This window comes from Elephas maximus, chromosome 1 (assembly GCF_024166365.1).
Source record: "Elephas maximus indicus isolate mEleMax1 chromosome 1, mEleMax1 primary haplotype, whole genome shotgun sequence".
Classification (NCBI taxonomy): domain Eukaryota; kingdom Metazoa; phylum Chordata; class Mammalia; order Proboscidea; family Elephantidae; genus Elephas; species Elephas maximus.
In genome coordinates, this window is record NC_064819.1 from 103,867,996 (window position 1) to 103,894,264 (window position 26,269).

Sequence of the window (26,269 nt, forward strand, 5' to 3'; positions counted from 1 at the left end):
AAGGTCCTTCAGTGGCACAAGCAGTTCGTGATTGGCTGCTAACCTAAAGGTTGGAAGTTTGAACCCACCCAGCAGCCCCGCAGAAGAAAGGCCTAGCGATCTGCTTTCCATAAAGATTACAGCCAAGAAAACCCTATGCAGCAATTCCACTCTGTAACATATGGGGTCGCCATGAGCTGGAAAGGCAACGGGTTTGCTTTGTTTTGATTATGTTATCTAAGTGTACAGGTAATTTTCATCTGATGTGTATTGTTCTTAAGTTCATTCTCTAATCCTTGGGACCATGAAGGATAGAACATTCACACCCTTTTTCTCTACTCTGAAAAGATGGACCTTAAACCAAGTTTAGTGGAGACACAGCCAACCCTAGGAACTGGTGATGCTCTTCAAAAGTGCCAGTGATCGGCAGAACCCAGAAAACTATGTCTGGGTCCCACCCAGTGTGGGTACCATCTGCTTCCACAGAGACTCTTGGGAGCATGGAGGGAAAACAGAGAAGACCAAATGCCTACGTGAGAGCATTGCCAATCATAGATGAGACAGAAGCTCCCGACTAAGGCAATTTCTAGTCCCATCAAAGCGATGGCCCACAATCTCTTTTTTAAAAAATTAAAAGCAATTTTTAAATGTATGAATAAGAGCTATTGTAAATGGCTGGATTTATGTATATAAGCAATGAAGTAAGATGAATTGACTGGTGCTGAGTTGGAAAACAGAGGCAGGGAGTGTGGAACATAATTTAATAAAAATAAACTTTTTTTTTTTTTTAATATACACACTCCCAAAGAAGAAATGGAAAAGTTGATAGGGTGTGGACCAAGGCTTCTAATTAGCTGTTCTGCTCTGCCTGATGGATCTCCGTTCTTGCCCCAGCACCTTCCTGGGACACCTTGGTGAAGAAGAAACGATGCCCTAGCACCTGGCCCAGCACCTGACCCCCTCAGCCACCCTGAGACCAGACGGGGAGTGGAGGAGAAACTCCCTGCCCAGGTCGCCACTTTTACCTGCTGACCCTTAAATGTTGCCAAAGCAGAGGGAGCCCTGAGAGGGCCGCTTGCCAGAGCTGGAAACAGCTACCCTCATTGTCCGCCTTGCCCTGCCTGCTGCTCGCTCCCTTCCTCCCTCCCCTCCTCTGTGGCGCTTTTCTGTCTGAAAGTGTGAAAATTACAAATCCCAAAGAGCTGCAATCAGAACCCTACCTAGGGGAAATTGAGAGTATCCTTGCCATAAATATCCCGTCCAAGACGGCTGACGTCAGGGCAGGGAGGGCGGGAGGGGAGAGAGGCTGGGCCGGGAGGGAGAACAGCGGTGGTTGCTGTCGGAATACAGTCCAGTACCGAGCGGAGAGAGGGGAGAGCGGACCGGCTAGCAGAGCGGGCGGGCGAGCGGCGGCCGCGCTCGGGCGGATTACACGGTGCGGAGCGCCGGCCCACGCGCCATGGGCTCCTCGGGGTAAGCGCAGCAGGCCCTGCCGCTCTCTGCCCCGCTTCAGGTTGCTGGGGGCTGGGGGCCGCGGAGGGGCGTTACTGGGGGGCCACTTCTCCACTCCCCCCCTTTCTTTAGAATGCTCAAGCGGGATTGGGACGGCAGCAACTCCACTGGCTGGCTGTTTTGTTTCTCTGAAGTGTTTGCAGGAGCCCTGACACTTCTTGAGTGGGCTCCCAGGGCCTCTGTGTGTGTGTGTTTGCATGTGTGTTGTGTGTGTGTGTTGGCACATCTGGATACAGGAAATGTCTTTGGAAATCTTTAAAAAAAAAGTTTTTTTGTGGCTTTGAAATCCGATTCCTTGTTGTCACAAGTGGACAAAGATAGAAGGCACCCCCTAAATGAACAACTTTTTGGTGGTGGTTTTATCTCTCCCTCCCCCCCAGTTCAGCTTGTGCCTTCATCTGGGTGGATTTAACTCTTTGCAAGCCTCCAACTTCCATTTGCAAGACTGGCCTCTGGCCAGCAGGCAGGGCAGAGGGAGCAGTGAGGCTCTTGTTCTCAGGGGTAGTGGGAGCTTGGGCCCGGAAAGGAACATCCCAGGAGGGGGGTCCTGACTCTGGGGATCTCAGCACCTGCAGCAACTGCCCAGCCTGGTGCTCTGGCCCTGCTGTGGTAATAGAACTCTGACTTCACCAGGGAAGGATGGATCTGCTCTGGGGGCAGTCACTGTAAGGAGGTGAGGCTGAGGTGGTGGCCAGGACGCTGTGCTCTGTGGCCAGGACGCTGTGCTCTGTGTCCAGCCTGCCTGGGAGTGGGGTGGATGTGTCTGCCATTTGTACCCACAGTGGGGTGTGGGCCAGGTTGTCAGGGAACGCTGCAGTGCCCCAAACAAGATGCAAGCTCTTAACATAAGGAGACATGTCTGAGCTGTGGGGTGGAGGAAGGGGGGTGGTGGGGGAGAGGGGGAGAGATTTTTATCAAAATTGAACACAGATTGCTGAGGTCTGGGCTTGATTTAACTCTTCTCTCTCTGCCTTGGCCACTTTTCCACCGTTCTGTGGTGCATTTGGAAAGTTCCACAGAGGGGTGAGAAGGAAAATCACACCTCTCCAGGAAAGAGTCCCTTTAGGGTTCTCTGAAGCTCACATGGGCAGGAAGACAACTTCCCATTTCTAAAAAGTTTAAAGTTTTGTGTTTCCTCCATTCCAAGTTTGGCATTAGTTTCTTGGATTTCTCTGAGGACTCAGTTGAAGAAGGAGATAGATTTTTCCCTGGGATGTGGGGGAGAAAGGATGCTCTACTGAGAGTGGGGAGCAAAGGGAGTCTGGGGGCCATATGGACGGATCTGCCCTCACTTGAAAGCACCATGCGTGGCACTGGCGGGGGGTGGGGGGGTGGTCCGTAGCTGTGTCTGACAAACAAGTGACTAGAGTGAGGGCGTTTTCAGCTTTGCTGGAGCTGGGTCTCTGGTTCTGTATTTTGCAAACCTGCAATGTTCGGGTGGAAGGACGATTACAGGACTCTCCCTGTGTCCTAGAAAAATGAAAGAATAAAGGGATGGGGAGGAAATCTGGAGATATAAACAGACCTCCAGGAAGTTCAGATTTGAGAAAGATTTTGGAAATTAGGCAAATTGACCCCTGGGGAAGCATCGTAAAAGACTGGGCAGACATCAATGTCAGAAATAGACTTATTTAGCTTCAGGGGTACATTGTCACCTTAAGTGCACTGAAGAAAGAAATTATCTTATGGGTAACGTAAACCAAAGCGTGTGCAAACAGGGGTAACTTCGTACCAGTGAGACTCACGTGCCTGTGTGTTTATGGGTACATGACTTTGCAGGGATGGTGGTGGCCTCATGTATGGAAGCACAAACTGCCCATTTCTTCATCTGTGGTGGGAGTTACATCTATCCCCATTTAGTCCTTAAAAAACAAAACAGACTGTGCTGTTATTGTTTGGCCTTCTGGTGTTGCACACTCTGGCTCATAACTCCTAGCTGAGTTTTCTGAGCTTTTCGTCTAGCTCCTGGGATGTTAAGGGAATACTCATGCCCCCATCAGGACAAAGAGAGGAGAGAAAGTTCTTCTGGGCATTAGAACCTATGGAGTGGGGAACTCAGGAAGGTAGAGGCTGTGAGGGCTGCTGAGTAGGAAAGGCTTGTGGATGTTATTTCTTTTGGTGAGCCAGGGAAGGTTAAATACTACTGCTTCTGTGGGAACATGTTCTCTACTCAATCCTCAATTCCAACTCCCTGCCCCCAAAGTTTCTGCCATAATACAGGTTAAAATTTCCCCATTACTTAAGAGTCTTGAATCCAGGGGTAAAGAATAAGGACAATGACTGATTTCAAGTGGTAGGGAGGGCTTAGAGATAGTCTATGAGATGGAGACTTTCTTCTTTGATTTCAGTGTAACTAATGGACATAACAAGTTTAAATGTTCCTGCTCATTGCCAATATTTAAAAATAGAAGGCTAAACATCCAGGAGCGAAGAGGAGCCATTGGAGGTAACAAGTACCCCTTACCATTAATTTGATCCCAACTCATGGGAACCCCCTATGTGTCAGAGTAGAGTTGTGCTCCCTGAGGTTTTCAATGGCTGATTTTTTGGAAGTAGATTGCCAGGCCTTTCTTCCAAGGTGCCTCTGGTGAACTCGAACCTCTAACCTTTCAGTTAATGGTCAAATGGGTTAATCTTTTGCATCATCCAGGGATATTGGAGGTAGACTCCCAGAAATACTCTTGTCTCAACACAGGACTCCTCAGGGAGAGCTGAAGGTGAGGGAGGTAACCCAGCTTTCAACTCTTTTAGCCTAGTGGGGTTTCACAGGAGGGTCAATGGAATCCTGGCCCTTCTGGATTTACTCTGGGAAACATTTCATCAGCCTCAGGCCTGGGCTTAATTCCCATGCCTCTGAAGCTTGGGGTGAGATTGAAGCCTTCTCACTGCCCCTTCTTATCCGCTCAAGCTTCTGGTCATCTCTTTGGATATCTCCAAGATCACAGTAATTAGAGAGGATACATTCTCAAGGTTCTCCCGAAGGTCCAAAGAGCAAATGTACCTGACGGGAAGAAGTCTTAATGGCATCCTTGGTGTTAATAGTGAGTGACTCCCTAATTCCCCATAGCCAGAGTCTCTGTATTTGGGGATCCTGTGTCATTCAGCTCTGGATTTCCAATGCAGCCTGGCACGATGGAAAGAGTGTGGACTTCAGGGCAGATTGCTTGGGAAAGAACTGTGATCTATATATAGACTAACCACTTTCGGCAAATTGCTTATTCCTTCCGAGCTTCAGTTTCCTCATCTGTAAAATGAGGGCAACATTTACCTCATAGGGTTATTATGAAAATGGTATCTATGCAAAAGGACAAAAGAATGAAAGTAGGAATATTGTTGTGAGCCATTGAGTTGCTTCTGACTCACAGCAATCCTATGTGTCAGATTAGTATTATCCCGTAGGGTTTCCTACACTGTAATCTTTATGGGAGCAGATTGCCAGGTCTTTTCTCCTGCAGAGCTGTTGGTGGGTTCGAACTGCCAACTTTTTAGTTAACAGCCGAGCACTTAACCACTGCATTACCAGGGCTTTTTAGGAATGCTGTAAACCCTTAATAAAGGAACACCATTATTTTTATTTTTCAGTTCCTCAGCCATCAGCCAGTGTTGTTTGAAAAGGACCCCTCCTCAAACCTGGCTACATATTTTCCATTATTGAAGGCCAATTGGTAGTTTCTCAGGCTCAGGTTACCCTTACGTCATACCTCTAGAGAAGATGGCCAGTGGGGATTACCTGTGAGCATGTCTGGTCCATTATCCTGGGGGTGGGGAAGGCACCAGGTGTCCTGGATGTCTGGTCTAGAAACCACTCCTGAATTTGAGCTCTTGGGAGGGTAAAGGGCAGCAAAGCAGGTAGTGTGTGTATGGTCTGGGGCCAGGCAGGAGGGTTAAGAAGGGGTTGAGTCTTAAAGGAAAAGCCTGAGGTCAGAGGTTGGCTGGGCAGCCTCTGCTTGTCAAGGGCACTCAGGTCAGAGAAAGAGAAGAATCTGATAGATTGCAAAGAATGGGAAGCTTTAGCCAGCTGTAAACATCTGAGCAGGTCTGTGGTGGGGAGGCTGCCCCCTGTGCCCTGATCGACCCGTTGTGAAGGGAGTGACTGCTCCAAAGGAAGAAAGGAGCATCTGATGCTGAAGAGAGCAGCTGCAGGTTCTCTTGGACTGTGCCAGAGCTTCTAAGTTATACTTCAAGTTGACATTTAAGACTTTGAAGATCACATTTGTTTTTGTTTTGCTCAAGCTCTCTCTTTAACCATGGCCTGGGATGACTTTTAAGCTTTAATAGGCTCAGCTAGTGGCCAACTTCTCTTGAGATGGCCCAGATTGGGGGATCAGTGGATTCCTCACTTCTGGCGGCATCTATTTCTCCAACTCTCTCCTCACATTTTTTTTGTTTCATTACAAAGGCATTGGGTTTTGTTTCATTACAGTCAAGATGCTGTGGAGGGAGGAAGTGTCTTTTCTTTGGACCTATTCATTGCTATTCTAGTGCCGTCCAAGGAGTATTAGACTATAGTCATTAGCAGGTGTTGTGGAGGGGTTTCTGAGTCATCCCTAAAAAAGAATCTGGGAAAAATGAACTTTAAGCTGTTTGGTGTTTGGTGGCGGAAGAGGATACCCCATGGTTCCTGCAAAAAGCATTTGAATCAAGGAGACCTAGGTTAGAATTCTGGCACCACCAGATCACAAGCCGTTCAACCTCTCTGTGTCTTCTCCATTTGTAAAACGTGAACAGTGTCTATCGTTACTCCCCAGGATTGATCTGAAGATGAAATGGAATAATATGTGGGAAAGCAAAACCAAATCCATAGCTGTTGAGTTGATTCTGATTCACAGCGACCCCATGTGTTACAGAATAGAACTGAGCTCCATAGGGCTTTCTAGGCGGTAATCTGTATAGAAGCAGTTCACTAGGCCTTTCTTCTGTGGCACAGCTGGGGATGGGTTCAAACTGCCAACCTTCTGGTTAGTAATTGGGTGCAAACCATTTGTGCCACCCAGGGATCTTAATGTATGGGAGGGACCTAGCAAAGTGGTCGTTGCTCAGCAGATGTCCATGCCTTTCTCCTCTCCAGTTCTAAGCTCATGAAAGTACGTGGATTTGGACATTTGTCCATGAGTCAAAGTAAATAAGCTGCTTATTCAAGGCTCAATAGTGTTCAAAGGTCAGCTCTCTCAGCCTGGAGATGGGGACTTTTAACACAAAAGAGGGCCACAGACCAGCCCTTCCCATGCCAAGCAATTGGCAGCCCCACGTGATCCTGTATTGGAATAAAGGAAAGGCTACCAACTCACTCATCCATGAACCTGGGCTATTGGTGAACTCTCTATACAGCTTGTTTTAAAAATTCTAAACACCATCATGGTTCAATAAATCAGCATCAAAGCTGGGGACAGAAATCTTTGAGGCATTACCTAACATTAAAATCTAATAATAATGGCAAAATGATAACAGCACCTTACATTTGTGCCATACTTTACAGTTTGAAAAACACATGATCTCATTTCATCCTCATAACAACCTTGTGAGGTTGGTCTTGACCACATTTTACAACCAAAGCTCTGAGAACTGAAAAGACTTGCTCCATTTCACACTGCAAGTAAGTGGAAGAGGCAAACAGCTCTCTAAGCAGAGGGGCTCAACCCTGACTGCACATGAAAATCACTGGGGAACTTGTAAAAGTATCAATACATGGGCCCAGATTAGGTCAGAATCTCTGGGTGTGGAGACCAGGCATTGATAGGTTTACAAGCTCCCAGGTGATTGAAAGTGTAGTCAAAATTGAGAACGACTGATCTGAAGGAGGGCGTCAAGGCCAGGGCCCACAGTATTGGATGTGTGTGAAACAGCCAAAACTGTGCCTGATTTAAGCTCCAAGAGGGTGGAAACTTTGTGAGCTTCTTACTCTATTCCCAACACCTAGAACACTGCCAGGCACAAAGCAAAAAAAAAAAAAAACACCAGTTACTGTCAAGTCTACTCCAACCCTTGGCAACCCCATGTATGTCAGAGTAGAACTGTGCTGCATAGGGTTTTCAGTGGCTGATTTTTCAGAAGTAGATTGCCAGGCCTTTCTTCCAAGGCACCTCTGGACTTGAACTTCCAACCTTCCAGTTAATAGCCAAGTACTAACCCACACCCAGCTGTTTGCATCACCCAGGCACAAAGTAGACACTCATTAAACATTAGCTAAATGAATGACTAAACAAACGACTCTAGACCAGGAAGTCAGCAGCCTATGACCTGCATGGGTTGAACCCAGCCTGTCACCTTGTTTTGTGAATAAAGTTTTTTTGGAACACGCCATGCCTATTCTTTTATGTATTGTCTATACCTGCTTTCATGCCACAATGGCAGACTTGAGTGTCATATGACTCACTGAGCTGAAAATACTTGTAATCTGACTGTTTACAGAAAAAGTTTGCTGAGTCCTGCTCTTGATCTCAGAGGCAATCAGAGCAAGTATAGCTGAGGGAAGGTCATTACAGCATGGTGGCTAAGAACATGGGTTTTAGAATCAGACAAATCCTGGTTCTACCACTTACCCTGTGATATGACCTTGCAAATTACTTCACTTCTCTGAGCCTCAGTTTGCTCATCTGAAAAATGGGGATAATAATAATATACCTCCCTTTTTTGCATAGCCCCTGGCCTGGAATAAGCATTCAACAAATGTTAACTACTGCTATGATGGTTGTATTGTTGTCACTGGCAATTAACCAAGTAGAAGAAAAGCTAGCTAGGCTACAGTCAAAATCTAAATGCAGTGTCACGAGACAGAACAAGGGATGTGGTAGGAAAAATAAGCGGTCAGTAAATTGGTGTGAGGAAGAAACACTGACATGCGTTTTCTGATGGCAAGGGTGTCCTTTTCAGAAACCCGGGTCAGGCCACAGGATGTTGAGACTCCTGTGAGGCAGGTGGGTTAGTCAGCAATCTCTATCATGCCTCGAGGTTAATCCAGACTTTATTGCATTGAATCAAACGCAAGCATGTCCCATTGCTATACCCTTATTTGTAGTTCTTTCTACCTGGAAGACCCTTCCCCAATCCTTATCTTCCTGGTTTATTTCTGTTCATCCTGCAAGGCTTAGCTCAGGTGTCTCCTTCTCCCTCAAACCCCCTTTGCAAGGCTCCCACCACCTCCATCACTCCTTCCTCCTTGTTCCCATGAACTTGGCACACCTCTCTGTCATAATAGTTAACACGCTGCATTACAGGCAAGGAAGAATTGAATCTTCTTCGTGCCTTATACGTATCTGGAGCTCATAAGAGTCAAATTGAATTGTAGAGTCCACACCTGGTGGCCAAACAGTGCCGATTAGACCCTTGATGCAATGTACTAATATCCCAGTTACCCTTGAGGAATGAGTAGCCTTGCCCAGGTGCTGAGGGGATTGCAAGAGCAAACACCCTAACCAACCAGAGAGAGAAGACCTACCCAGTTAGAGACCATGTGGACCCCTGTGTTCTCACCCTCCCACTTTAGTGACTCCTGTCCTCTGGAGCACCTCTCCTTGTCAGGGACAGGGAAAGACGGAAGAAACTGAAAACCAACTCCTTGACTTCTTGTCAGCAGATGTGGGGAAAAGTCAGCTTTTGGCCTCTCTGGGATTTTCATGTATATGTGCCAAGATAATTGGGAGTTGGCTTTGAATGGTCAGCTTGCATTAGCACGGTATGAGAGAGAAGCAGTGTCACGGATAATACCAAACAGCAGATCATTTCCAACATTGCTAGTCAGACTGTGTTGCATACTTTTTATAGATTTTAGTGGCAGATTTATTTTGGTGGCAGATACATATTTTGTGTGAAATAATATTAAAAAGAAGTTATTTTCTAATGGTTAAGGGGCATAGGAAAAAAAACTTGGCTTTGCATTAAATGTTTCTTTTGTTCATTCCCAAATGGACAATTAAGATCTATCTCCTAAGAGGCACGGGAGGAGAAGGAATTAAATAACATTTTTATATAGATCCCCATTGTCATGTGGCACCATGCAAGTTCGTTCGTCCTTTCTTTTTTTTCTTTTTAACATTTTCTTTATTTGATTTTTCCAAATTATGAAAGTATTTCCTTCTTCTTTGCACGAGTAATCAACACCATGCAAAGATACATAAAGATAAAGCTAACCATCTCCATGCCCTGCCACATCCTGGTAATGAATGCTAATACCCTAGTTGTATATCCTTTGGAGTCCCTGGGGGGTACAGATGGTTAACATGGTTGACTGCTTACTAAAAAAATTGACAGTTGAAGTCCACCCAGAGGTGCCTTAGAAAAAAGACCTGGCGATCTACTTCTGAAAAATCAACCGTGAAAACCCTGTGGAGCACAGTTCTACTGTGACACACATGGAGTTTCATGGGTGGGAGTTGATTTGATGACAATTGTTTTTATTTTTTATTTATTTTTTTAGAACAGCCTTAGGTATCTTCTCCTTTATTCATACCAATATATACAATACATAGCGAGTATTGTTGCTTGAGGGTTCCTTTTTCACCGAAATTGCACATCACTCTGCAGCATGCTTTTCTTTCCCTTGACCATAGATCAAGCACATCGTTTCCATCGATCTTACTCTTTTTTTTCCTGATTTCTTTATGCATAAATACATATACAGTTTTACAGATTTGGGATCACGCTCTTCATGCTGGGATGGTTATTATCAGTTGGTTTTTAAACATGGTTTCATCCTGAATGATGACTAGTTTGGGTCCCTGAATCTGACATATTGAGCATCAGTCACACAGGAAGGCTGTGCTTTGGTGTTAACCTATGACCACCCTGGGGTATGGCCACGTTATTTGTGGCCCCTATTTGTGCCCTGGCTCTACAGAAGTGTCTTAGTATTCTAAGACCAAAGAGATATATATATAAAACACAAACCCAGTGCCGTCACATCGATTCCGACTTATAGCGACCCTGTAGGACAGAGTAGAACTGCCCATTAGACTTTCCAAGGAGCGCTGGTGGATTTGAACTGCCGACCCTTTGGTTAGCAGCCGTAGCACTTAACTGGACTAGTGTTTGGCCAAACAGCTGAGAGCCATAGCCTATATATATATTTGTTGTTATTGGGTGCTGTTGAGTCAATTTTCAACTCATAGTGACCCCGTGTAATGGAGTAGAACTGCCCCATAGGGTTTTCTAGGGAGCAGATCACCAGGTCTTTCTCCTATGGAGCTGGTGGGTGGGTTCAAACCGCCAACCTTTTGGTTATCAGTCAGGCAATTGCTCTACAACCAGGGCTCTCTCAATGCTATATATATAGGCATATAGGTCAGGCAACAGGCTGGAGACTCCTGCAGGTTTGCATCCCAAGATCTATAGGAAAGGTGATGGGAAAAAGTGCAGACTGAAGTTCTGACAAAGTGTCTTTTTTTATTCTAATGGCAGAACATACCCAACTGAGTGATCTGTTACATTTTTTTTTTTAATTACAATTTACATTAGATGACGTTATGGAATAGCAGCTAGATTAGCGTTTGGCCCAACAATGGGGAACCATAGCCTAGCTAAATTGACACATAAAATTAACCATCACAGGAAGTTACCCAGTTATCAGGCTCTGTGGCTGCAGTGCCTTCTTAGCAGATTTAGCCTTCCCTCCTTGGGCCGCCTTAATCACTGAGTATGCAGACCATGCAACAGGAAACATCAAAGATTGATAAGTTAGATTGGAGAAGTGCCCTGATTGAACAAATCAGGCAGCATAGTGTGATAGTGAAGTATGGCGTCTACAATCAGACTGCCTGGCTGAATACAAATACCTGTGTAGTAGACACTGGCCTGTGCCGCCCAGGGTCCCTTCAGGACTGAGTCCCTAGCTGCAGGGAGTGGTGTCAGTGTTCAGCCCTCTTTGGAATTGCCTCTTCTGAAGAGTTACCCTGCCCATGGTTACGGTCTTCTCCTGGGTCACCTTGCAGCCAGTGACTGGGGGAGCTATGAAGACCTGACCCTCCACCCCAATGTGGGGCAATTCTAAAGGGCCGTCCCAACTTCAGGGCTCCATGGGGTTGTCTGAGGCCTTCGTTGAGACTGCATCACAGCCCCACTTCTCCCTCTGCTCAGTGTTGCCTCCTATCCTGCCCTTTCCTCCCACAGGTGGTGACTCCAAGAGTCCTTCCTAATGAAGCTCCTGCACGCTATGTTCCATCTCAGAGTCTGCCTCCTGAGGGACTCAGCCTGCTTTGCCGTTTAATGACCTGCCCAACGACTTACTAAACTTGCCTGTGCTTCGGTTTTCTTATCTGTAAAATGGAGATAATGATACTACCCAGCTCATAGGTTGTTGAGACAGTTCAGTAAGATGAAGCACATAAAGTTCTGGGCATGGTGCTTGATAAAACTCCAGAAGTTTTGACTTTTTATTATTAGTATGTTGAAAGAGTGCATTATTTTCTGGATAATTGTTGGCAGCTGTGTCAGAATATGAAACGTGCATTTTTCCTGTGCGTGAGGTGTTTCTATTACCAGTCTGCCAGCTTATTGCACGGGGTGACTTGCATGTTGCTGTGATGCTGGAAGCTATGCCACCAGTATTTCAAATATCAACAAGGTCACCTTTGGTGGACAGGTTTCAGTGGAGCTTCCAGACTAAGACAGACTAGGAAGAAAGGCCTGGTGATTTAACTTCCAAAAATTAGCCAATGAAAACCCTATGGATCATAACAACTAACAATGGCACAGGGCTGGGCAGCATTTTGTTCTGTTGTGTGTTGCTTCGCCGTGAGTTGGAACCAACTCAATGACAGCTAACAACAATGACAGTGTTTTTTAGGTGACACTCAACTGACTTCTCTACAAATAGAGCCATGTTGTAACCAGGCACACTGAGCATATGTCTTGAATTTTATTGCCAAATTTGTGTTTGCTCCATGCTGAGCTGAGGGAGGTAGGTGTATCTGACCAAATATCTTTGTTGTCATCCTGCCTAGAGACGGGGTTGGACAAGTTGGCCTGTGGGATTCCTCTGTACCTCACCGGTGCTTCTGCAGTATAAAGGGGTGGTCTTAGGGGAACCTGCTAGCTGTGCACCCTGGCCCACTGGGAGCCACCTTCCCGCCTGCCTTGGTATCCATATCATGCCTGCGTGGGCTCCTGCCAGATCCGATTCCTCCTTGTGGGTGTTTGTTTCTTGCTCCTTTTATCCCAAGCATAGGCAGTCTTCAGTGTTGAGTGTTGAACACTCTTGCCTTTCACCAATCACCCAGCCTGGGCGCCAAAGCAAAGCTTTCCTGGGTCATTAACGCTCGACACACCAGCGTCAGGGACCCAGACTCACAGCTCAATGTCTGACCACATTCCTGGAGGTCAGTGTCAACGCTCCCTCTCTTGCTTCCTCCCAGACACCACAACCCCCAGCCTCAAGTTCCCTTGACCAGGGCATCAAGGAAAGGGAGTGAGTCCAGGTCAGCGGGGAGATATGTCAATATTTCCACAATACCAGAGACAGTGTTTGAAGTCAATTCAGACTTTTTGTGGACTTTGGGCAGTAAAAGAACTAAGCCACTATGACTCTTTTTCTTTTCTTTTTTAAAAGTCTCCATCCATGTTTATCAGTCTCTTCCCCACCATGTGGTATTAGACTGGCAGCTGCCCAGAGATGGGGTTAGGAACTGCCTCTGCCTTTCCAAGACACACAGTGGATAGTTGACCATCACCGCTGTCCTGAACAGAGGTAACGTTACCAATACCAGTGGCTGCCTCATTGGATGCCATGGCTGACAGAGCTGATAAACAGACCACATTTCTTGGCTGTGAGAGGCCATACAAGGTAGTGGTTCAGGGAACAGGCACTGGACTCAGGCTGCCTGAGTTCAAATTCTGACTCTACTTCTTGCGAGCTGTGTGACCTTACAAAAGTTACTTTCATCTCTTTGTGCCTTAGTTGCCTCATCTGTAAAATGGGTTGTTATAAAGATAAGGCTAATGCATGATTTAGTAAACAAACAAACAAACAAAAAAGGAATTGAAACTGTGTCTGGCACATAGTAAGCAGTAGGAAATGTTAGCAATGCCGAAGACAATGAGGATGGTGTTTGAGAAGGGCACCAAGTCTCGTTAGCTCTTCCCCCAGCACTTTGCTCAGTACCCGGCACAGAGCTGGGGCTCAACAAACATTTATTAAATGAAACTGCCCATTATATTTGGCTAAGAATTTAGCGTCTATTTTGTCTGCTCAACTCTCTACAAAGAAAGGAATATGTTTTCCATTTTCAAAATTTAATTTTATTAAAGTATAACACAATTCAGACAAATATTTAATTTATAAGTGTATACCTCAAACTGGACATCCCAGATCAACGAACGGAACATTTCCAGCCCTTCCAGAGGGCCGCCTGTGCCCCCTCTGTCTACTACTGCCACCAGTTGCTGCCAAGTCAGTTCCGACTCATGGTGACCCCGTGTGTGTCAGGGTAGAACTGTGCTCCATGGGGTTGTCGATGGCTGACTTTGTGGAAGTAGATAGATCTCCAGGGTTTTTTTCTGAGCCACCTCTGAGTGGACTCAAACTGCCAACCTCTTGGTTAACAGCCTAGCTCACCATCCATCTGCACTAGCCAGGGACTGCCCTCTGTCTACCACCCCTCCACTGTTCTGACTTTTAACACCACAAATTAGTTTTGTCTGTTCTTGAACTCGATGTAAATGGAATCATGCAGTGTGTACTCATTTCTGCCTGGCATCCTTTGCTCAGCGTAATGTTGTGTAGATCATTTATTCTCATTGTTGTGTAATATCCCAATATGTGGATGTCACACACTTTATTGATCCCTTCTTCTGTGTTTTTTTTTTTAATAATACTTTACAGTTTTTTAGGTGAAAGTTTATACAGCTAATTAGGTTCCCATCTGGACAATTTCTACACAGATTTTCAGTGATATTAGTTACATTTTTCACCATCCTTCAACCTTCTCTTTAATGGGATTCTGATTGTTCCATTTTTTTTTTTTTAGTGTCCCTGCCCACATATGTTCTCATCTTTGCTTTAAAATAATTGTTGTTGACCTTTTGGTCTCATATAGATGGTTTTTTCATTCTTCTTTTGATGGGCATTGGATGATTTCCAAGTTTTTACCTGTTATGTGTAACGCAGCAATGAACATTTGTGCACTTGTCCTTGGGTGAACATATGAACTTATCTGTTGGTATGTACCTGGGAGTGGGACCGCTGGGTCATAGCATAGGGTATGCACAAGCTCAGCTTTAGGAGGGGCTGCCAAGCAGTTTTACGAAGTGGTTAGACCATGTTTTCTATTTTCTTCAAATAAGAAGAAGCAGTTCCAATATTGGTGGTGCAGAGGCTTGAGGCTTAGCAATATACCAGGGTTCCTGAGATGTTCATATCCTCCATGCTCACATGTTCTAGAAAGCCTGATGGGAGTAGGCATATGTTCTGTACCAGGCACTGAACTAGGTGTTTTCATTTATACTACTTCACCAAATCCTCACAACAATTCCATGAGATGGGCACCATCACCCCCTTTTAGAGATGGGGAAACTGAGGCTCAGAGGAGTTGAGTGATTTGCCTAAGGTCACACAGGAAGAAACTGTCAGAGTCAGGATTTAAAACAGGTATGTCTGACTCTAAAGTCCACGCATTTTGGGGTTCCATGGTGTAGAGTAGTGGCTTCTGTGTTAACGCTGGAGTGAAACAGACTTGGAGGCTGTCCCTCTGGAAACTGTACCAGCCATGGCGGTGGTATAGTGGCTGTGAGAAGAAGCTCTGTTAAAGGAGCTGAAATAAGGTGACTCAATGACCTTGGGAAGCCAAATTGTTTTGCTGCCCAGGGGCTGTTGGAGAAAGTCATGAATTTCCTGGAAGGCAAGGGTGACCATATATAATTTACTGTCTAAACCAGGACTCTTTCAAGAGTGAGAGGGGCACTAACTGGATGGGGCACCAGGGAAATAGGCATAAATTAGGATGGTCTCAGGTAAACTGGAACATATGCTTACCCTCTGGAGGTCTGAGTGGGTATAGCTCCCTGGTCAGTGCGGGGGTGCAAGTCATTTTTAATTCTTTCAGAACACTGTCTGTCTGGAGAAGTTTGCCTTGGTGTGATATACTCATATTCCTCTCTGTTTATGCTAAAACAGGGTTTGGGTTTCTTCTTCCCCTCTCCATACCCTTCCATGCTCAGGTAGGGCTGACCAGGTACACTTCCTTTGACAGACCCAATTACCCTTGAAATGTATATGCCGATAGCCTTGAAGCTCCTAGAAGGTCAGGGCTGTGCCTTATTCGTTGTGGTGTTTCTAACACCTAGCCTGATGACAGGCAAAGAATTATCACTCAGGGAATACCTGTTGACGGTATATATCCCGGTGTTCATTCCTTAGTTTATTCATTTGTTCATAGTCCATAGAACAGGAGCTTAGTTTAGATTCTTTCCCCTTTTGCTGAGCTAATTCCTATCCCAGACTGTTCAGAAAGAGAAGTCAGTTTTCACGTGTGTATGCGTGTGTGTGCGTGTGTGTGTGTGTGTGTACAAAGGACAAAGAATAAAAGAGATCGATTTAATTTGTAGCAAAAGCTGCTGTGTCATAGAATTTGGTGCCAGGATCTAGGTTTGAATTTCAGCCTTCCACTAATTAGTTGAACCACCTTAGATAAGCTACTTAGCATTTGAGCCTCAGTTTTTTTAGTCATGTGTAATATGGAAATGACAGTATTACCTGTGGTACAGGGCTGAGAGGAGTCTATGATAGAGGTGGTATGAAAAGTGCTTGGTGCATGCAAGCCCGTTGCTGTTGAGTCAATTCTGGCTCATACCGGCCCTATAGGACAGAGTAGAACTGTCCCATAGGGTTTCCAAGAAGTGGCTGGTGGATTCGAACTGCTGACCTTTTGGCCAGCAGCCGTAGCTCTTAACCACTGTGCCACCAGGGCTCCTGGTGCATGCAAAGTGCTGTATAATTCTTAGTTACTAATGGTTGTTGTTGTTCAGCAAATATTTGAGAAGCTGTCATGTGGAAGACACCAAGTGCTGAGTCAGGCCCTGTGGAGTGAATGGGGGTGATCAAAACTCACTCCCACCTCCGAGCCTCCAGTCTCTTAAAGTGAGTTAGTTGTACAGTGTATATGTGGCAAACCCAAGTGCCGGGGAGTTTTATTAATAAATAAGGAAGAGATCAGCAAATTCTTTAAGACCTTAGGGATTTGATGTGGATACAGAACCAAGAAATACAGAGCATAATTAATTTCTCATTAAGCCTACAGCTGGGTTTTCGCTAGAACAACAGCAAGGGGCGTTTAAGGGCTTATGTGTGTCTAGCAGTAGCTTTGGCTGCTGGAATCCAAATTCAAATTCTACCATTTACTAGGAATATAGCCGTGGTCGAGTTATTATGCTGTCTGAGCCTCAGTTTCCTCATCTGTAAAATGGAAACAGTAATAGTTCATCACCATCATCATCTGCTGCCCGACTCATGGTGACCCATGTGTTTCAGAGGAGAACTGAGCTCCAGAGAGTTTTTCAATGGCTGATTTTTTGGAAGTAGACCACCAAGCCTTTCTTCTGAGGTGGCCCTGGGTAGACTCAAACTGCCAACCTTTCAGTTAGCACCGAATATGTTAACTGTTTGCACTAACCAGGGACTCCATCGTATTAGTAAAAAACAAAACAAAAAAACATTGCCCTCGAGTTGGTCTCAACTCATAGCGACCCTATGAGACAGAATAGATCTGCCCCATAGGGCTTCCAAGGCTATAGTCTTTATGGAAGCAGACTGCCACATCTTTGTCCTGTGGAGTGGCTGATGGGTTCAAACAGTTGACCCTTTGGTTAGCAGCCAAGCAATTTAACCACTGTGCTACCAGGGCTCCTTAGCTAGGTACTATATAATGCTAATGCTATACATAATTGGAGACGGAAAGAACATTTTGAGATGGTGGGAGTCAGGGAAGGCTTCATGGAAAAGATGCACCCCAAAATATTTATTTTTTTTAAGACTTCCTTTATGCCCTGAGCAAGAGGACCTTGTTTATATCCATGCTTACTCTGTTCTTAAAGATGATAAAAAAGATTCAATATGTAAAAAAAAAAAAAATTATTTCTTTTAATAAACATAAAACAGTTGCCTCTTGGAAGTTTGCAGTTGAATAAGATGTTCTCCCTGTCCTCATGCATTTCCAAACTGGTTCATCCATCCTGCCAACATTTCTTGAGCCCTGTGCTAGGGACGGGGTAGGGGTTATTGGGATGATCCTCAAGGTACTCACAGTGTCCTGGGAGAAGGATTGAGAAGTGGAGAAGAGTATTCCATGTGATCAGTGCTAGGAGAGGGATAGGCCCACACTTGAGGAATTTAGATTCCATTTAGGAGTGTTTGGCAAGGTAAGGAAGTGGCAGAATCTCCTTCCAGGTTTCTGCTGTTATTAAGGATAGGTTTCACCTGTTGGGATGGTAAACTCATGATGCTTCCTGGAGCAGGAAGATGGAGAGATGGTTTCTGTGGCTGCTACAGTTCATGTGTGACAACACAGTTGTGTGTATTACAGGCAGGAGGCATATTGAAGGCATTCTGAACTGTTCCCAGACCATGACGACAAGGTCTAAAATGTATCCCCCATATTGCCCTGGGATTCTTGCAATTTATGCTTCATGTGCTTTGTCTCCAATATCATGGCTCATTTTTAAAAGCCCCATTTCAAAACTGGTACACAAAGGAAACCTTCCCTTCCTCTGCCTCCATCCACAGAGTGCTTCCCTCCCCAAGTGTTCCAATGAAGACATGATGAAATACCAAGCTTGTTCAAATGTTTGCAAAGTGAAAAGAAAAATTCTTTTGGTTTCTCAAAGCATGCAAATGTAATTTTAACATAAAAATGACGCTCTGGAATAATAAGGGTATGAAAAGATGCTCAACTGTCCTTGAAATCAGGGCAATATAGAAATTAAAATCTTGCGGAGACACCAGTTCACACTCAATAGATTGGCAAAAATTGGATAAAGAGCCAAAGGTAACTCAGTGCACTGATGGTGGGGCTGTAAATCAGTAGACAACGCTTCAGAGAGAAATTTGGTGATACATAGTCAAACTTAAGATGCACTTGTCCAGCATTTTGAATGCTAGGTAAGTCTAGACAAACTCTACTATGTGTGAAAAGGAGGTATGTTAAGGAAGGTTCTATGCAGCATCGTTTTTAAGAGCTAAAATTCAACCCAAATGTCTATTGTCAGAAAACAGGTTAAATAATTTGATATATACATATAATGGAATACTGTGGAACACAGTGGAAAAATGAGGGAGCTAGATAGCATTAAAGGAGCTCTGGTGGCAACAGTTAAGCACTTGGCTGCTAACTGAAAGGTCGGTGGTTCAAACCCACCAGCTGCTCCGCAAGAGAAAGATGTGGCAGTCTGCTCCCATAAAGATGGACAGCCTTGGAAGCCTTATGGGGCAGTTCTGCTCTGACCTATACGGTCGCTGTGAGTTGAAATCAACTTCACGGCACACCACAACAACAAATAGGACTAATCTCAGAGACAACGGTAAGTGGAAAAGGCGAACTGCAGAGGGTGCAAGTTGTAGTATGATGCTAAAATGAATAATTTCGTGAATAAGAATGAGCACAAGGCTGATTCCTAGGAGGCAGAAGTCAATCATATCTCCACTTTTTAGTTTCTCTATTGTCTCAGACAGCAGCTGCTCCCGTCCCCACTGCACTCTTTCCGTTTCTCTGCTGAGTTCGGTAATTCCGCTGCAAATGTCACACAGAGCTCACAGACTATACTTCCGGTTACATAGCTTATTAGGGTAAAGGATGCTACTTAGGAGTAACTCAGAGGCAATGTGAAGAGGCACTGGGGCAAGGCTTGGAAAGGTCTCCCGAGTGGAGGACATGTCTCCCCCAAAAAGCTCTTCTTCAACGAGTATTTCCCTCAGAAGGCTGCTTGGAGCCTCAGTGTTTTGGGCTTTTATCAGCTAGCTCACACACTCATGATTGGTTACCGGACAGGCTCCCAAACCAGCCCCCACGCACTACAAACCCTCAGGTGTGGTCAGTGTAGAACAACCACTCTAGGGGTTGTTTCACAGAGGCCAGGGACAGAGGCCAAAGTATTTGAGGCACAGTAACTCTTAACATCACAGATGCCATTGCTATTAAGCCTTAAATTATACAAAATAATACTCTACTTTATTTACAAATATTTATATGTGTTATAAAAGTACAAAAAACATGTTTGGGCATAGCCACTAAATTTAGAGATGTAGCTCCCTCTAGGGAAGGCAGCAGGAAGGAAATACAGCCAGAGAGAAGTACACAGGGGCTCCACTTATATTTGCAGCATTTTATTTCTTATAGTGAGTGGCGGGTACACACATGTTTATTTTATTATTATCTATATTTTGTATATCTAAAATATTTCTTAGTTTAAAAAAAGGGTAATTTTTTTTAATGAGTACAAACTCATCATCAGTCTCCTCTGCCCTTTTGCAAGTAGACATGCTGAAGGGTAAACATGAAGCTTCTCTCGGTTTGCTCCAGGTACACCTAGGAATTTTTAGGTAGATGTGGCTATTTCCTTGAGTCCCTGGGTAGTGCAAATGGTTTATGTGCTTGGTTGCTAACAAAAAGATTGAGGGATGGAGCCCACAGAGAGACCAAAAAAAAACAAAACAAAAACCCAAACCCATTGCTGTGGAGTAGATTCCAACTTATAGCGACCCTATAGGACAGAGTAGAACTGCCCCATAGAGTTTCCAAGGAAAGCCTGGTGGATTTGAACTGCCGACCTTTTGGTTAGCAGCCTTAACCACTACACCACCAGAGGCACCTCAAAAGAAAAGCCTGACGATCTACTTCCGAAAAGTCAGCCACTGGAAACCTTATGAGCACAGTTCTACTCTGACACACAAGGGGCCGCCACGAGTCAGAGTTGACCAACAGCAACTGGTTTTTGGTGGACCATCTCCAAATGGACTGTTCTCCAAATGGCTACTCTGGCCCTTTATAAAGATGGTAATCATCATTTTTGAACTGAAAATCTTGACCTATTTTTTTCTCTAATTTGTAAATTGGTTGGGACACAAATAATCATATTTTGATATACCGTTGGGGATGCAAAATAGGGTCACAGTAAGAGAAACCAAACAGCAGCTCTCTGGCCCATTTCCTACATACGAAATTTCTGGAACCTTCCTCCCGCCCTATCCCTTCTTTGGGAATGACTGGAATTTCTTGTAAGTGCTGGCTAGTGACCGCAGCCATCCTCCTGACATCCTTTTGATAAGGACATGGTCCAACAGTATCAAGTATTTCTCTCTGCCACAGGGTGAAAACATCTCCCTGTCCCCACCCTGTCTGCCTGGTCTCAATGAAATTTGCCCTCCTTCTGACTTTCACTAATACAGACAGCTACAGCTCTGTTCCTCTTGCAAACATTTTGTCCCGAGGTATGAAAGTACCCCTGCCACAGGAATTGCTTTACTTTCTTTTTCTTGACAATGAAGCCATGCTGACTTCTTGAGATGTCTTACTGGAATGCAGTTGATTCAGTTCTTTTATGTGCCTTCTCTTTATTACAGTCCCCTCTCCCTTGGAATTTGATCTGAGCCCAATCCAAGTGACACGCACTCTGTTGGCCTTGAGCGCCCTGTTCTCTGTCCTTGACTGAGCTTGTGAACCTCGACTCTCAGTCCTATAGTGGTGAGCCCCTTCAGTGTACGTGGCTTGCACTGGGGACAAAGGTCAGAGGTGGTTTTCCTCCCTTGCATCATGGTTATTTATACATCATATAATTCAACTTAATTAAACAACAACAAAAAGAAAATCACATGAAATGGGGATTTTTGTGAGAAAATCCCTAGTGTATGGTTGCTCTAAGAAGATACACTGTAGTATTTATCAGTCAGAGGTCCCTGCATGACACAAAGGGTTAAGTGCTCGACTACAAGATGAAAGGTTGGCAATTCAAACCCAGCCAGAGGTGCCTCAGAAGATAGGCCTGGTGATCTGCTTCCAAAAGGTCACAATCTTGGAAACCTTATGGAACAGTTCTCTTGCACACATGAAGTCGCCATGAGTTGGAATTGGCTTGATGGCCACTAACAACAACAACTCTTATCAGTCGGGAGCAGTGGTGGCTTAGTGGTGCAATTCTCACCTCCCAGGTGGGAGGTATGTGTTCAGTTCCTGGCCAGTGTGCCTCATACGCAGCAGCCACCTGTCTATCGGTGAAGGCTTGCATGTTGTTGTGATGCCGAACAGGCTTCAGCACAGCTTCCCGACTGCGGCAGACTAGGAAAAGAGCCTGGTGATCTGCTTCTGAAAGTCAGCCAGTGAAAACCCCATGGATGAAAACGGTCCAATCTGTAACCAATCGTGGGGGTGGCACAGGACTGCACAGCATTTTGTTCAATTGTGCACGGGGTCGCCATGAATCGGGGCCAGTGTGACAGCAGCTAACAACAAAATGTATCAGTCAGGCTCTGAGCAGGAATCAGCATTCCTGAAAGAGTTTAACTGGTCAGAGCTTAATGGAAGGACTATTAACAGAGAAGTCGCTGTGAGTCAGAATCGACTTGACGGCGATGGACTATAGGAGATGTTGGGGCAAGAGAAAAGGATGATGTTATCAGAGCCCTGTGCCAACTGGAGCCATGGTGGAGAGGCCACTCGGCAGGAGCTGTGGCCGTAGAGGGACACAGCTACCACCAGACCCACGGCTTAGCAGGAAGGGAATAGGGGAATAAATACCCTGAGATCTCTCTCCTCCCATTCTCCAGTCACCTGCTGTTGTCTCCCATTGGGCACCAGAAGCCAGGGAACCAGGTGACACATTCCATAGAGGTTGGGCCACAAGTATGGCAGAAATGGAGGGAATGCATGAACGGGGCAAACAGAATAAGCAGCACCTTCTACATTCCTGTGGGCGTTCACCATGTAACTTAAAAGACCTAGCGTGAAGAGGGGTCCCATTTGACTCAAACTGTGACAGCTTTCAGGCAGTTTGGGCTATGTTTTTAGAATGGTGAATTCAGAGGCTTAGATGGGTATACCAGGAAGAAGGCCTGGGAGGAAAGGGAACTCACGTTTATGCTCCGGGTCAGGTACTTTGTTACATATACTTTTAAAAGGAAGATCTTTTGTACGAAACTTGGGGATTGGCTATTTATCATGCCCTAAATATTTTGCAATCCAGAGAATAAAGTGTCTATCTTAAAGCTATTAAGCTTAGTGATGTGGGGTGGTAGGTTGTGGGGTTGAGATCTGGTCCCAGCCCAACCCGAGTGGCATGCTGTGTTGACCTCAAGGGCCCTGGTAAGTGTGTAAAGGAGAGGATACTCTTGGCTGGAGCTGGTATTTCCAGAGTTTTCCTCCTGGTTCCACCTTTATCGGCATTACTCATTACTCTCACTCTAAAGCTCTCGAGCACATCTCAGTTCCTGTGAAGGCTGTAATAAATGTCAAAAAGAGGCAGCCTTGAGCAAGTGGCCCGGTACTGTGGAGATGTGGTCTTTAAACACTGCAGCAAGGTACAGAGAAAGAGGAAAATAACATTTCCAAAACTCCTGATGGTTCAGGGACTACCCTTGAGAATTCCCAATCCAGTATATGAATTGAGACATATACACCGAACAGAAGGGATACCTGAAAAGCCACATTCCGACAAGGACAAGCTTACACTGTACGAATAAAATGCGCCCTTGTTAAAGGAGGACAGAGGAATGGGGCCATTAACGTTGGTGGGTTTCGGAGGCAGAGAGTCTCTGTTCTATTACATAGCAGTTATCTGACCTTGGCTTGACCTCTCTCAATAGGCCCCAGGCTCCTCATCTGTAAAATGGGCAAAATAAGGGTACATACCTCAGTAGGTGATTGCAAGCATTGCATGGGATCATCCATGTAAAATGCAGTGCCTAGCGTATAAGTGCTCAATAAGCATTGCTATTACCAATATCATTATTATTCCTCAAGTTGAGTGCCAAATACTTCTTGGAAAGAAGAGTGGGCACTGCAGAATTTCAGAAGACTTGGCACCTCCTTGAGTCTCTTGATTTATCTGGTTTATTGCCCTTTTCCAGCCAACCTCACAGGCCTTAATTCTTTGCCTCACACTCATGTTCCATTAAGGACAGATGCCCAGGGCTGCTTATGGACTCGGCTCTCTGCCTGGTCCACTCTAGGTGGGGAATCATGAAATGTTCAGAAAGAAAGCAAGCTGGCGATTTATAATAAAATGTGGAGTCTCTGGGTGGTGCAAATAGTTAACAATCTGTTCTAGGATTTCCCAAACTGTGTTTGAAAGAACACCATATTCTCATGAAAAGTCCTAGGAAAAACAGTTCTGTGGTTAAAGAAGTTTAAGCAATACTTTCCCGTCTCCCCTATCGCACTCCCATAGAGCCACAGTGTTGAGAAGAACTACAGTAAGAAACTGGTTTCATGTTGCCTAATGAGTGTTCCCTCAATTTATCTGAAGAGGACTTTTTTCATGGAACATCCTACAGAACTAATATTTTAAGGCTTGTATCAGTTAGAATTTGCGTTTGGCTACCTGGAACAGAAACCTGACTATAGTTGCCCTGTCAACTAGGGTTCTTTTTCTTATACAACAAGAAGTCCAGTGGAGACAGTCCAGAGTTAGTATAGTGGCTCCACAGTGCCACCAGGGACCCAGGTTCTTTCTGTCTCTTTGCTTCAGCTTTCCTTAGAGTAAGATTTTCATCTTTGTGGTCACTGCCTCCTCGTTACAAAATGGCTGCGTAGCCCCTCTCTTCAAATCTACATTCCAGGCAGGAAGAAAGAGAAAGATAAAGTATGAAAAGTACATGACAGCTAATTTTACTCTAGGGAGAAGCTGAAAAATTTTTAACTGGGCATGTCGTGCCTCAAACAAAAGCAGGAATCTGTGAGCAGGAAGGAGAGAATAGATGTTAGGCAGGGAATGTGTGCCACATTGATCAAACCTTTGCTTCCCTCTTCAGGTCAATTCTAAAAGCATCCCAGGCAAAACAAAGTAAAAACAAAACAAAACCAAAAAACCATTTGTAATCAATGGGGCCCTGTAATCAATGGTGTTGCTTAGAAAATGCAAATTCTAAGCCACAAGCCATTTGGGCTTATAACCTCTGTGTAGAGATGCTGTTGGTCCCCTTCCCAGACCCCCAGCTGCTATGGGTGCTTCAGGCTAATGGCTCATACCTGTGAGAACTGCCTTTGGATTGTTAAGCCCCCTCACCCAGAGGTCTCTAGGAGTTAGCCACACCAACCCTACCCCTCCTCTGCATCCTGTGGCCAATGACTGACTGGAAAGGAGGAAGACAAACCCCACTTCTTTGCTTCAAGGGGGGGATGTGACAGGGTAGTTCATCCTCCTCAGAGTACTGCCTCAGTAAGTCTCACACACACGAATCCCCGTCTCGGGCTCTACTTCTAGGGAACCCGATCTAAGATACCCTGGCTCAAAGCAGGCTGCTCTTTTCTTCCCTCTTGGATTTTAGATGGAGTCCCTGGGAGGTACAAACAGTTAACATGCTTGGCTACTAACTAAAAGTTGGTGATTTGAACCCACCCAGCAGTACTGTGGAAGATAGGCCTGGTGATCTGCTTCTGTTAAGAACACTGCCAAGAAAACTGTATGGAGCAGTTCTACTCTGTAACACATGGGGTTACCATGAATCAGAATCAATTCAATGGCAACCAAAAACAATAACAGTATCCCCTTTAGAGGTTGGAGGGTTGAGTCTACCCAGAGGCGCCTCAGAAGAAAGGCCTGGTGATCTAATTCTGAGAAATCAGCCATTGAAAACCCTATGGAGCACAGTTTTACTCTGATACACATGGGGTTGCCATGAGTCAGAATTGACTTGGATGGTAACTGTGTGTGTGTGTGTGTGTGTGTGTGTGTGTGTGTGTGTGTGTGTGTGTGTGTGTGTGATTTTATATAAAAATCTCAGTCCTGTTTGTGGCCTCTGGTGGATTTGGCCTTGGTCTAGGTGTGGTGGGGGCAGCTCCACATTCTGCCCAGGTGATGGCTGTGGGGTCATTTCTTTCCACATCATGTCAGATCTGTTGAAGGAGGCTTCAGTACCAGGCACTTAGCGGGGGGAGTCCACATTGCATGTTCTCAAGGCAGATATTCTTTTTTATTTTGTTGTGCTTTAGGTGAAGGTTTACAGCTCAAGTTAATTTCTCATTCAAAAATTTATACACTTATTGCTTTGTAACCTTGGTTGCAACCCCCACAATGTGCCCGCATGCTCCCCCTTTTCACCCCAGGTCCCCTGGATCCATTCGTTCAGTTGCTGCCCCTTCCTGATGTCTCGTCTGCTTTTGGACAGGAGTTGCCCATTTGGTCTCGTATATTTGATTAAATTAAGAAGCATGTTCCTCATGTGTGCTAATTTTTGTTTTATAGACCTGTCTAATCTTTGTCTGAAAAGTAGGCAACGGGAATGGTTTCAGTCCTGGGTTAGCAGAGTGTCTGCAGTCTTGGGGGTTCCTCTAGCCTCTGTCAGTCCCATAAATCTAGTCTTTTTTGTGTGTGTGTGAATTTCAATTCTGTTCTACATTTTCTTCCGCTGTTCGGGAGTCTTTGTTGTGTTTCCTGTCAGAGCAGTTGTTGGTGGTAGCTGGGAACCATCTAGTTTTTCTGGTCTCAGTCTGGTGGAGTTTCTGGTTCACTTGGTCCTTTAGTTCCTTGGGCTAATATTTTCCTTGTGCCTTTGGTTTTCTTCATTCTCCTTTGCTCTGAGTGGGATGGGACCAACAGATGTATCTTAGAAGGCCCCTCGCAAGCTTTTAAGACCCCAGGTGCTAATCAC

General features: G+C 45.1%; 1 protein-coding gene across 2 annotated transcripts in view; it reads left to right on the forward strand.

Moving 5' to 3' along the window:
• The first annotated feature begins 1,309 nt into the window (after positions 1-1,309).
• The window catches only part of DAAM2 (dishevelled associated activator of morphogenesis 2), a 152,005-nt gene continuing 127,045 nt past the window's right edge, over positions 1,310-26,269 (forward strand). Inside the window, exon 1 of one of the 2 annotated variants that reach the window (XM_049891385.1) lies at positions 1,310-1,452. The gene's annotated coding sequence lies outside the window, so the exon portion shown is untranslated. Of the gene's footprint in view, positions 1,453-1,549; positions 2,165-26,269 lie in introns of those variants that run through there. The other variant, XM_049891392.1, reaches the window with a different exon arrangement.